Here is a 14,823-nt window from a genome sequence, read left to right as displayed (position 1 = left end):
CTCAAGTATGGTGTTGGATCTCTCTAGGTTAGTTGACTTATGGGTTGACTTGGTTTGTTTTCCTTTTTGACATGAATCACAGATTGAATTTTCAATAAATTTTAATTTGGGCAAACCTCTAACTAGACCATTTTGACTTATTCTTGAAATAAGTCTTGTGTGTGTGTGACCCAGCCTTCTGTGCCACAGTTGGGTTTCCTCTTGTTGTGTCAGAAGACACTTTATAGAGAATATTGATAAATTAATTATGTAGATGTTATTTTTTCTAAGTCCCTTAAGTTTAATTTCTGGATTTTCAATATTTTTAACTAGACATCCGGATTTATCGAAATTAACTAGATATTCACTGTCACACAATTGACTTATACTTAGTAAATTAAAGTTAAAATTGTCAACCAATAAAACATTTCGAATAACGAAATCGGAACTAAGTTCAATATTACCTTTTCCGATTACTTTAAGTTTACCGTTGTTGCCGAATGCAACTGATCCTAGACTCTTGTACTTGAGTTTGGTAAACTTCAACTTGTCTCCAGTCATATGTCTGAAGAATCCACTATCCAACATCCATTGATCCAATTCCTACACATGAAGTAGTTGAATTGGTTTCTTTTTAATGGATTTAAAGATAGCGTGATTGAAGCAGACACTATGTTTATTGTCTCCTTAAATTTTCTATTCTATTGTATTCAAGATAACAACAATTTTGAAATTTTGGTTTTAAAATAATTTTGAAATTTAAGCATTAAAATTATTTTGAAATTTAAGTTTAAAATAATTTTGAAATTTAAGTTTTTAAAATAAATTTGAAATTTAAGTTTTTAAAATAATTTTGAAATTTATGTTTTTAAAACAATTTTGAAATTTAAGTTTTTAAAATAATCTTGAAATTTAAGTTTTTTAAAATAATTTTGAAATTTAAGTTTTTAAAATAATCTTGAAATTTAAGTTTTTAAAATAATTTTTGAAATTTAAGTTTTTAAAATAATTTTCAAATTTAAGTTTTTAAAATAATTTTGAAATTTAAGTTTTTAAAATAATTTTGAAATTTAAGTTTTTAAAATAATTTTGGAATTTAAGTTTTTAAAATAATTTTGAAATTTAAGTTTTTAAAATAATTTTGAAATTTAAGTTTTTAAAATAATTTTGAAATTTAAGTTTTTAAATTATTTTGAAATTTAAGTTTTTTAGAAGTTTTTAAAATAATTTTGAAATTACTTAGTCATCTCACCAGATCTAATTTCTCAATCAGGGAATCCTATAATTTTTGTGAGATGAATTGAGGTTCAATTTAAGGGTTTTGTTTAGTCTTGTGTTAGATTCAGGTTTAGCTTTGGATTCAACAAGTAAGCATTTTTTGGATAAACTTCTGGGCTATGGTGAGTCACAAGGAGCTCATTAAAGTAACCATGCCTTTGAGGTTTTCCAAATAGTCCTACCCATTGAACTTAATACTAAAACTTGGTCTAACTAGTTAGGATCCATTTAAGGGTAGCTTCGGTCAGTTCCACTTGGCCAAATGCACCAGGTCGAAGCCATATCTTCCTAGACATGCGATGCCCAAGTTTCCCTAACGTACTATCATCCAAAACTTCACCGATACTGTGGTTCAAGTTAAACTTATCTAATCTAATAAATACCATCATTGTATTATTGTCTTATCGTCTTACCCAGTAAATTAGGTTCACATCCACGTGTGGTTCAGTTGGAGGTGCCAGCTAGTTTGGACCCTCCTTCTATTTTTCATTTATAATTTTGATTTTTAATTTCAAATTTTAAATTTATAATTTGATTTTAGATTTTAAATTTAATTTCAAATTTTGAATTTGATTTTAGATTTTTAATTTAATTTCGACTTTTGAATTTTGATCTTAGATTTTTAATTTAATTTCGAATTTTGAATTTTGATCGTTTTCATTTTAGCTTTCCCTGGATCACGGCCTCGATATGGTCTGTCGAGGAAGTATATTTGATCTTCGAACCCAGATTAGCCAAGTCCACTTTGATTTATCAATTTGGACTTGGGGACCCATGCTTGGACTGATTTACTACTTTGTTTGTTTATTAAGGATAAATACGATTTATATTTCTTTTTACTTTTATATCCTAGCCCAGTCTTATTGTAGATGGCTCTTTGTGTCCCAAGAATTAGATCCAAATTCTTGGAGCTCAGAGAGAACTTTTCTAAAGTAATTTTTAAATCATTTAACTGATTTTTCAGATTTGAATTTTCTTTCTCAAGTTGTTGTACTTAATTTGAGTCTTCAGTTAAAGATTTTGAGTTAGTTACTCCTTTAAGAATGGTTACTTCTTTTAAAAGTGACTTAATTTTCAAATTTGACTTGGCTAATTTGCGAAGTAAATAATTGACTAAATTATTAAGCCTAGGAATACTTAGGGAGTCTCCCTTCGAAACGGATGCGGATCCGTGGTGTCGGGTCGACCTGCTCCGACCGCTCGATGATTCGGGTCCCGGTCCCCATCAATGCAGTAAACTCGTTTGGTCGAGTTCGTCTGCTCGCCCTCCAAGAAGATTCGTCCTGTGTTGCCTTTAGGGCCTTCTTTCTTCTTTGCTTTTGGCCTCCTTTGGTTGGGACAATGGCCTTGATATGCCCTTTCCTTACACGTAACATGTGACTTCAACTTCACCTTGGAGTTTTGTTGGGCCTCCACGATTGAGCCTCTTTTAGATCTTTCTTGTAGTCCTCCTTCTTGTAGAGCTTCTTTACAAGATTCAAAAGTTCACCATCTTCCAATCTTCCGAGTCGGTTCATCTTCCGATTCGATTCAATTTTTCACCGCCCTCTTGATTCCCGTGTTCGTTGCTCTCGCAACCAAAGCAATCCTTTCTCGGATGGTGCATTAGTTTGTTCATGGAGTTCGAATTCGCTAAATAATTCGTCTAATTTCATGGAGGACAAATCCTTAGAGACTTTATAGGCATCTACCATTGATGCCCATAGTGTACTCCTAGGAAATGAGTTAAGGGCATACCTTATTATATCTCTGTTTTCTACCTTCCGTCCGATTCCATGTAGAGAATTCAGAATATCTTGAATTCGGGCGTGCAAAGAACTTGCCGCCTCGCCTTCCTGCATTTTCAAATTATATAGTTTATTTAGTAACAAATCACGCTTACTCACCTTAGTTTCAGAGGTGCCTTGTAGTTCGATCAATTTCTCTCATAGTTCCTTTATGGAGGAGAATGGACCGACTGCTGAGCTCTTGTTGGTAAGGCCGCCGGATTGTGCGGTGGCTTTCGCTCTTCCACCTTTTGATAAATCCCGCTTTCATGTGATATAGGCTTACCGTCAATGGTAGTTGCAACTGTTTCACGATCATCCGTGTCGAATCGATCTTTAGATAATTTCCATTCGCCTTCCAATATCCAAAGTCTTCTCCGGAAAATAATGGGGACGAGTGCTAAATCCTTCTTGTTGGGCCATTTAGATCTAAAAAAAAGCAACAAGATCTATTCCAAGACTAAGTCTTGGATTAGTAGTGAGGAAGGAAAAATAACAGGATCAAGTGGTATTGACCACTTTGAGCAGAAAATCGATTCGGAAAAGAGATTAGAATATAGCTATGAGGCTAAATTCTAATCGATTCCAACAAAACCACGAAAAACTTGTCTCGAAAGTGGTTGCACTAAAGACCCCGCTCCGATACCAATTGTTGGATCGAGAAGCTAGAGGGGGGTGAATAGCCGTGGCTATTTCGCTCGATTATCGAAATCGAAACACTCGAGTAAAACGCAGTGAAATGAAAGAAATACAAGCGATAAACATGGATTTACTTCGTTGGAGCCTGACGATTCCTACTGAATGCCCGCGATCCTTGATCGCTTCGTGGGCAACAACTATAAGTTCGTTAAGAGTATTACAAACTAATTACAATTCAAAGCTGTAAAAGATTATACCAACAACAAAAGATTAAACCAAGCTCCAGGTTGTCGGGTGTCATTGTAGCACTTATTGATAGCGCATTGTCGCAAGGAGATTACTTTGATAATTGTAGTATTTCAAGTGCACCTCAACCTCCTTTTATATGCGGTTGATCCTTCCGGCGGAGTGTGACGTGGGCCAACCAACCGATGCTCCACGTGGCGAAGTCGCAGGATAAAGTTTGGTCCCGCGCCGGACTGCTCCGGCGCCTGATCCATCCCGCCCGGACGGTTTTTCCAAGGCTCCTCACCGCAAACAAAGGTTAGTCCGAGCAAAATACCCTGCAGACAATGTTAGAATCTGATAAAACATAGTAATAATAATTGATGCCTTCTGATCGTGTCCGACTTTGGATTTTCCACCGAAGCCCTAGGTCGACCGACGCCTCCCTCTACGGGAAACGGCTCCCTCACCTACTACTCAGAGATTTATTCGCTACTGTCGCACCAGACGGACTGACTCTCAAGACACGGAGCTTCCTTCTCACGGACATCCGCTTCCCAGTCATCTTCACCCGGTCATGCGACGACACGGAACTCTTTTCACCTAGGTTACCACCCCCAGGACTTTGCACTCGGCCATCGACCGCCAAGACTTTCCGACAGGGTTACCACCCCTATGACCTAGGGTTACCGCCCTAGGGTTTTCCCTTGCTAACGCAGCTTGGACTTTCCTGAAATCCTCAAGTAGACTTGTTAGACTAAAAACATCTTAACTTTAAATTCTTTTGGCATCAAACACGAGTTCGATCGGATGCTTCCACGACCTCAGATCACGGAGCAACAACGTGATCACGACTTTAATGGGAACAAGAAAATCCCGCCACGGAATCGAACGTAATGCCCATTATTCGAGAGCACCAAGACACACCGATAACCCCTATTGTAGGTAGTCCGACAGGAGACCTACCGATCCATCGCTAAGGTTGAAACCGAGAATTTCGTGTGCTATGAGCCATGGACACCTGCATGGTTCAAGACAGTAGAAAGCATAGTAGAGCTATTGGACTGGCCTGTACCGGAGAAGATCAAATGTGTATCGTTCTGTTTTTTCGGAGACGCAAGGATGTGGTGGAAAAGAGTAAGGCAAAGAGACAGATTAATCTGATGACCTGGACAGACTTCGAGACAGAGTTCCTTGAGGAGTTCTTCCATATGCAAGTGACGAATCGACACTATGACGAGTTCACCGAGTTTCGGCAAGGTGACCTATCAGTGAACGAGGCAGTTAAACGCTTCAACCGATTGGCACGGCTATGTCCGGAGTTGGTTCGCACAGAAAGGGAAAGGGTCAGACTGATGCTAAAAATACTCCGACCTGAGATAGCACTGAACGTAGCTGGCGGAGTTAATAGACCGCAGACTACAGAGGAACTAGTCAGCAGTGCCCTGATCACGGAGCACTATCAGAAAGCAATGAACGAGAATAAGAGCCAGTCCCGAACAGACGAACAGAGAACCTCAGGCAGCAAGACAAACTGGAAGGGGACCTCTACCGGAAAAAGGAAACAATGGGACAATGCTAAAGGTGGCCCAACGAATAAGCAACCGAGATACCCCCAGTGCACTATTTACGGAAAGCTGCATCCCGGAATATGTCACAAGGGTTCAAGGAAGTGCTATAATTGCGGAGGGGAAGGACATCTGGCTAGAGATTGCACCAACCGAGTTCAAGCGCCACCCCAGCAGAATAACCAGAACAGGAGTGCCCCTCCACAACTACACCAGATGCAAACTGCGATAGAAGGGACATCAATCAGCCAAGGAAGATTGGAAGCCCCGCCAGCGACGACAAATGCCAGGGTTTTCTTGCTCACTAAGGAGGATGTGGCAAACGCCTCTACTGTCGTTACAGGTCAGCTGCCTATTTTCAGTTAGTATGCTTTAGTATTGTTTGATACAGGGGCGACACACTCGTTCGTCTCGGCATCATTTACCAAGAGACTAGACATACCACCCCAGACACTGGATATCACATTCTTAACAACCTTACCTTCCGGGGAAGTTATGCTATCAGATCATATGCTGCGGACCGTACCTATCCGGATCGCAGACAGGGAATTTTACAGTAATATGATAATACTCGATATGCGGGACTATGACATTATATTAGGCATGGATTTCCTGAGCAAGTACGGTGCCTCAATCGAGTGCCGTAAGAAGAAAGTAGTTTTCCGACCTGAAGCTGAACCAATGTTTGAATTTATTGGGGAATCTGGGAAGGAAATTGAAGGATTCTTATCAGCTATAAAGGCATAGAGAATGTTAGACGAAGGGTGTGCTGGATTTCTAGCACACGTGGTTGATGCAAGACAAACCGGGAGCCAAAAGCTAGAAGAGGTCAGAGTAGTATGCAACTATCCGGAAGTATTTCCTGATGAACTACTAGGACTAGCACCCGATAGAGAAGTAGAGTTTACGATTGAGCTAGTTCCGGGTACTAAACCAATCTCCAAAGCACCCTACCGGATGGCACCAACTGAATTGAAGGAACTTCAAGAACAACTACAGGAGTTACTCGACAAAGGACTTATCCGACCTAGTCACTCTCCATGGGGAGCTCCGGTACTGTTTGTGAAAAAGAAGGATGGATCTATGCGAATGTGTATAGACTATCGAGCGCTGAACAACGCAACAATTAAGAACAGATACCCTCTTCCATGAATCGACGATTTTTTCGACCAATTGAAGGGAGCAACTGTTTTCTCGAAGATTGACCTAAGGTCCGACTATCATCAAGTGAAAGTGAAACAAGATGATATACCCAAGACAGCCTTCCGAACAAGATACGGACACTATGAGTTCGTAGTTATGCCCTTCGGAGTAACAAATGCCCCTGCGGTATTCATGGATTTGATGAATCGGGTATTTGCAGCATATCTTGATAAATGTGTGATAGTCTTCATTGACGATATCCTCATCTACTCAAGAACCCAGGAGGAACATGCTGAATATCTGAATATTGTACTACAGATTCTCCGAGAGAAACAACTGTATGTAAAATTTTCCAAGTACGAGTTCTGGTTAGATCAAGTAGTATTCCTGGGTCATGTCATCTCCAAAAATGGAGTCATGGTAGACCCAAGCAAGATCGAAGCCGTAAGTAACTGGGACAGACCAAAGAATGCCAGCGAAATCAAAAGTTTTCTGGGATTAGCAGGCTACTACAGGAAGTTCGTAGAAGGTTTTTCTAAAATTGCAGCCCCTATGACGAGTCTTACCAAGAAAAACAAAAAGTACGAATGGACAGATGACTGCGAGAGGAGTTTTACGGAACTAAAACGGAGACTGACCAGTGCTCTGATCCTTACTCTTCCGGAAAGTAACAAAGGCTTTGATATGTATAGCGATGCTTCCTTACTAGGGCTTGGAGCGGTACTCATGCAAGATGGCAGAGTCATCGCCTATGCCTCTAGACAACTCAAAGAACATGAAAGGAATTATCCCATTTATGATTTAGAACTAGCAGCGGTGGTTTTCGCACTGAAAACATGGAGACATTATTTATATGGAGCCCAGTGCAAAATTTATACAGACCATCAGAGCCTGAAGTATTTCTTCACGCAGAAAGGCCTAAATATGAGGCAACGTAGATGGCTCGAGTTAGTCAAGGACTACGATTGCGAAATCTTGTATCATCCGGGAAAAGTAAACAAGGTAGCCGATGCACTCAGTAGAAAGTCCGGCACCACATGATATCGCTATTCTAAGTTCAAGGACGAACTTTCTATGAGGTATGGGGTACTGTAACACCCATGAATTTTTGTTATATAAATACATAGGTATTATTCTCATTAAGAGCATGAAATAAATAAAAAGGATAAGAGAAAAAGAAGAGTAAGAAACAAAATAAAAATAAGAGGTAAGAGGTGGAGGCCAAGGATTGAACCTTGAACCTCCCACCAATAATGGAGAAAGATTAATGGCATGATCACCACTAGGATAGAAAGTAACATATGCATAGGAAGGAATACAAATATTAGTTAAAGGAGAGAAGAAAAATAAAACAAGGAGCAAGAGAAAACCAAATTGCTCACCTCTTCTCCCTCTTGATTAAGAGAAGGAATAAGAAGAAGCAAGTTGTTTTCCTCACCCTTCCCTCTCCTCATTCTTTTCGTGGGAATCAAGAGAAAGAATAATGGATGAATTAAAGGGAAAAATTAATGAGGACATAAATTTCTATCATGATGAATAAATAGAAAAAAATGAGAAGTAAACCTCTCGTTTTCCTCATTCTTCCTCCTCCTTCCTTCTTTTCTTTCTTCACCGAGACTAGGAGATCCACCCACTCCTTGATCCGAACACTAAGTCAAGTTCTTCTCCAAGGAAGCCAATTTTCAAGAAGAAACCTTCAAGTTCTAGCCTCCCCAAGCAAAGGAAATCAAAGGAGGCACAAGAGGAAGAAACTTCTCCCTTCCTTAACAACTAGAACACTTTCCTCCTTAAGAAAAACTACAAGCAAAAGGATGTAAGTTCCCCTCACCTGTGGTACAATAGCTATATGTTTGTTATGAAAAATATTGCTTAAAAACCTATGGTTAATTCATAAGGGTTTTGGCCAAACAAAGAAAAAAAAAGAGAGTTTAAAGAACCTTGAAAACCAACTAAAATATGTTCATGATTTTTGCTTATGTTATGTACCTTATGGTAGGAGAGATAAACTAATATTTTCATGCTAGAATGTTTGGCTAGAACATAAATTTATGAACTTGGATTTTCGGCATAGAAGGAACAAAAGAGCTAGAAGAGCTCTAAATCTAAACCAAGCATGCTACCTTGTTTTTATGATATGTACCTAATGATAAGTGGTGTTGTTGATGTTTTTCCCCACTTGTAAGTCAATTTAAACTTGATTCCATATTCATGTATATTCGGCCAAGATAGAGTTGAGAGCCTAGAAGGGCTTTAAACCTAAAAATTTAAGCATGCTATGATTCTTATAAGACAAGATATGAAGCTAATGTGACATGCCATGATCTTTGGTTAAGTTGAACAATATTTCTTATAAATGATGGTTCGGCCATTTCAAGACTTGAACCCTAGGAAGGTTTAAATCAAGTCTAAGATACTTATGCTCTACTTGATGAAGAGATATGAAATAATTTAATGTTCACATGTTGCTTGAAACTTGAATTCTTGTTCTTTAGTATTCGGCCACAATTGTCTTTTTTGACCTAGGATGCTTAAATTTCTAAACTAAGTGGTCCATGTTAATCTTTGAAATGAATGCTAGGAAAGTTCTTATGGTCTTCATGCTAATATGCCACTAGGAACTTAATACCCATGCTTACAAGATTCGGCCACATTAGATTAAAAGGCTTGAGAAGCTTGGAACTTAGACTAAATGTACTTATGGTGATTCTCATGATATGTATTGATATGTTAGTATGATGTTTAACCTTTTCATGTTGCTTGTAACCTAGAAACATGTTGCTAGGGTTTCGGCCATGTTAGGGTTAAAGGCTTAGAGAACTTGGAACCTAAATCAAATATGTTCAAGTGGTTTCTTATGGAATATGATATGAAAATTGTTAAGGTTGTTCATGCTTATATGTTGTTAATAACCCAAAAGGAGGCTTAATAAGCTTTGGCCAGGTTATGAAAAGGGACCTAGAAAGCTTGGAACCTATACCTAACATGCTTAAGATGCCTCTTATGTCATAAGAAATGATAGATGTTTAGGGTTCACATGTTCTTTTGTTGCTTGATAACCTAAACCACCTCTATATGTTTCGGCCACCACTTGTCACTAGGGATAGAGGCCTAATTTTGTGTTCTTCCATGAACTTCACATGCAATGCTTTATGATATGTGGAGAGTATGACATGCTGTGAGGTTCATTTATATATTTTAGGTCCTATTCATGATATGCTGTGTGCTAAGTTTCATGATATGTTATGTGCTTATTTTTATGATATGCTGTGTGCTAAATTTCATGAAATGCTATGTGCTCAAGTCTATGATATGTTGTGTGCTAAATTTCATGATATGCTATGTGCTCAAGTTCATGATATGCTGTGTGCTTAAACTCATGATATGCTAAGTACTCAAACTCATGATATGATATGTGCTTAAACTCATGATATGCTATGTGCTCAAGTTCATGATATGCTGTGTGCTTAAGATCATGATAGGTTGTATGCTTAATTATGCATGTGTTCATGATATGCTGTGGGCTCAAAATCATGATATGCTGTGTGCTCAATTATACATGCTTTAAGCTATGCCTAAAAGAGTTGCTTCCCTATAAGTGGGATCAAGAGCACTCTTCATGACATGAATATGACATGAGTGATATGGACTATGTAAATATGACATGCTATTTTACTTTTAAGGCTTGTACCAAGGGTGGGCTCCATAAGAGCCCCGAGGTCGATGGACTAAGAAACGGGCCTCGTTAGGGATGGGCTCCTAAGTTCCCCTAGGTCGATGGACTAAGAAACGGGCCTAGTATATGCCTTGTAGGGTTCAAGACTTGATACCTTGGACCTACTAGGACGCGCGCATTTATGTACGTGGTACAAGCCGGGATCCCCTTATGTTGAGATTATGTTTAAGTATCTATGCTATACGTTTTAAAAACTCATGATGCATGTTTTAAAAGTTCACCTTTCATATGCTTTATGAATATGTCATGATATATATATGATGATCATGTTATAATATGCCATGCTACCTTGTGTTTATGCCATGATTATGCCATGATATCTATGATTGTGCTCATGATATATATGATGATCATGTTATGATATGCCATGCTACCTTGTGTTTATACCATGATTATGCCATGATATCTATGATTGTGCTCATGATATATATGATGATCATGTATGATATGCTATGATACTTTATGCTTTGATATATGCTTTGTGATTCTTGACATGATATACGGATTTTGTGAGTAGGAAAGGAACTTACTGAGCCATGAGTGCTCACAGCTTACTTTCTTGTACCACAGATAAGGGCAAAGTTTGGATGGACTAGGGGAGCAGCAGGAGGGGCTAGCAGGATGTGTGTGGTAGTGACTGGATAAAGAAGAAAAGACCTGCTTTCGTTAAATATGAGTTATGCTTGTTTGATATTTTTATGATTGTAACTCCATGACATTTATCATGTTAGTTCTTATATGTCTTGAAATAATGTAAGGTATGACATATGGATTCTATGTTTCAAAAATTTACAAGTAAGACTTCCGCTGTAATAAGTTAATAAGTTGTTAAGTAGGGTAAAGTAACCCCCGTGGCCTTAGCAGGTGGGGTGGGGCGTTACAGGCAGGGGTTTATCAATTTCATTCATGTTGTAATTTAGAACAAATTGATTGTAACTATCCGGCAAGGATTACAAGATCAAGTCAGTGGCCAGCTCTTGGCCAAGTGGGAATCCCATCCTTTTTAGGTTTTCTATGTACCCAATCATCATGAGTACATATGGACCTACGGGAGTCCCGTCTTGCATCTTGCACTGAAACAGTGCCTTAGAGATCTTGAATCTCTCGTGCCTTACTTGTCCTTGATATAGTTGACGAAGATGTTCAACCATATCATAAGCACCCATCAATTCGTGTTGCTTCTGAAGCTCAGAGTTCATGGTTGTGAGCATGAGACAGGACACATCTAATGGGCTGCTCTAGGACGTACAGTTTTCCTTCTTGTGTGAGAACAATTCTCAGGTTCTTGTACCAGTCCAGGAAGTTAGCTCCATTGAGCTTGTGCTTATCAAGGACAGAACGCAGGGAGAAGGTGTTCGTGTTTGACGACATGGCAATCTACAACAAAAAATGGGAAAAAAATAAATATCATATTCCACTAATCATTTAATTAGGCCATTAACTAAATGATGCTCCCACTGAATTATAGAACTTTTGTAGAATCAAGTCATGGATATGGTCAAACCACACCTACTAGATTCTAACCAACTAGCTATAATTCTTACGGGACAAGATCCACATCATACTACGCCTTGAGTTAGCTTTGGCTAAATCGCCCAAGACTTATTATGATCGGTAGATAACTAATTATCAATTACATCTCTATGCAACTCTTGTTTATAGGATCAAGATCCGCATTTATATTAAAACTTGAGTTAGCTTTGGCTAAATTACCCAAGAGTTAATATAAATGTGATTTTGTTCTATCTTCCAACCATTGGATATAGTTATACCCAATCCAATTGAGTTAACTAGTTATACTCAATCTGATTGTGTTTGTACTCACCCAGGCATTGATAGGTGGGACCAAGATTCTCCCTCCGCACCCTACCAAGATAATATGCGTTGCTCTGCTTTGGCAGATTCAACAACAACATGTGATCAAGGTAGTGATGGGTATCACAGCATGGTAGACATTTTGAGTTGACGCGATTAAGATCTAATATAATCGTTGATGTGTATCATATACACGATTTAGATCTAATCTAATCATCAAGGCACTAATTAATTACTCTACTCTAGCATGCATCACATACACACACACAAGCAATTAATTAAACTGTGATTAGGTCATGGCCCTACTACGATCTTCTCAAGCCAATGAGAAGATCAGACGGTCAACCTAAGGTCAATAGCTTCTCCAAGCTCCTCCCTTTGACTGTCACGTGTTGCTCGCACCCTCCTCGTAACTCCTCCTCGAGTTGACCTTCCACAGCTCCATTTTGTATATTACAAAGATGAAACTCGAGTTACATTTGAGTCTAAACTATTTTACAATAGGAAAAAAATAGAAAGGCACGACGCGCAGGTCGCGTATCACATATATAACACACACAATCACACAAAAATGGTGCGCAAGCCATATTATGAATTACAACACATGTAACCAATCCAATTGGAGTTTTTGGGCCATGACCATCACAAATTATACATAATTCTAAATTATATATTTTAAAAAAAATTCTATAATTTTATTACTGTTTTTACGATTTTATGAGTCGCAACTTCCCGGCCGTCCCGTTTAGCGATTTTCGGGCGCGATCGCAGGACAATGCCCATTGCGGGGTTAGGGGCAGCACCCCTTCTCACAAAATGAGTCTCACGAGTGTCCCACGACGATCTTACAACGCCTTTAGCCGCTATCCCAAAATATTTTGGGCGAGACTTTACCGTTACGGAAGGTGTTTCTTGGTAGTCGAAGCCTACAAGTGTTCAAACACTTGTTGCTTCGCTTCTACAAGAAAAATACTCTTAAAAAACATAAAATTAATAAAATCATAGAAACTTACAGAACTATAATTTTTCATAAAAATTAAAATAAAAACAAGTACATGTTTGCACGTGGCTCTGATACTACTGTTGAGACTCTCGGGCCGCAAAAAACCGCATTTTGCGTTGCGGAAACCCCGAAGTTCCATGCCACCGGATCCGTGCGAAGATTAAAATTTACATGTACAAGTTTTCTGATCCTAGATCTACACTAGATCTACATGGTAGAGAAGTTATGCCTTTGATGCGAAGCCCTTCGCTTATCCCGCTCGTCCAAGGTTCGCCGGATCTCAAGGGTGTCAAGTGAACACCCCTCTATGTGAATCCCCACGAACAAAAAGGGTGGAGAAGAAACCTTAGAGTGTGCTAGTACTCTTGAAGGTTTCGGCCAAGGTGGAGGAGGGGGAGAGAAGAAGATGAGAGGAGGAAGAAGAAGGAGTAAATGAGCACACAAAACATTCAACACCACTTAAAGTGGCCGGCCACTTCAAGAGGGTTTTTTAAACTCCATGGAATACCAAGAGTCACAACTCTTGATCTCACTCATGAGGTGGCACACACATGTACTATCCTTGATGATGTGGAAGATCATCATTGGCCCACTCTATGCCAACTCACAAATGAGGTGGCATTGGTCAAGTCAAACTTGACATTTCATCTTCCCTTCTCAAGTCGAGTCATACTTTACCTCTTCTCTCCCATGGTTGATCAAATCTAACCATTTGATTCAAACCAATTTAATTTAATGAATCTATATCCATTGAATTAAATTGACTCAATGAATCCAAATCTAATTAGACTCATTTAAGACATGAACCAAATTGAGTCCAACTTAATTAGCTTAATTAGGATTACTCTTGATCCAATTTGGTTCATCACATGAACCTAATTCTCTTGGTTCATTATATGAACCTAATCTCCATCTAATTTCCCTTTGTGTGTGACCCTATAGGTTCTTGTAACATTGGCAATGCTCCTAAACCCATTTAGAAGCATAAGTAATGAGCGGTATCTAGCAACACATCATTACTACCCAAGTTACAAGAATGTTGAGATCTAACATCGCCTTGTGACTACTGATTGTGACTCTACACAATATATGACAATGTCCTTCTATCCTTGACATCTAGATTGATCAATGTGAGGCATCGACCATGTCATCCTCGAATCAATCTAAATCTTGAACTCCAAGTGACTCACTATAATCAAATGAGCTCAATATCTCATATTGACTCATTTGGGCATGGTCATTCACTTAGTGGTCTCACTCTATGAAGAATAACGATGTCACTCCCGTTATATAGGAGGGATAGATCCCATCTACATCACTCACATCCCTCCGCATAATTTGTTACATACCTAGTAATCGCCTTTATAGTCCACCCAGTTACGGGTGACGTTTGATGAAGCCAAAGTATGCAACTCCTTATGTAGGGAACCATGGTGACTTCAGGTTCAAGGACTAATGATCATACTAATAGCCACATGAGAAAGTTTATGACACTCATATAACGATCCATGATACTTTCTCATGATGGGTCATTCAGTATACATTCTCCAATGCATACCCATGTGTTAACTTGATATCTCTATATCCATGACTTGTGAGATCAAGTCATCAAGTTGACCTACATGCTAGTCTCGTCACATTACCATTGTTCCTAAATGTTAATACTTGAGTAGG

The sequence above is a fragment of the Zingiber officinale genome, chromosome 9A, assembly GCF_018446385.1.
Source record: "Zingiber officinale cultivar Zhangliang chromosome 9A, Zo_v1.1, whole genome shotgun sequence".
Lineage (NCBI taxonomy): Eukaryota > Viridiplantae > Streptophyta > Magnoliopsida > Zingiberales > Zingiberaceae > Zingiber > Zingiber officinale.
Note: the sequence above shows the minus strand (reverse complement) of the source record.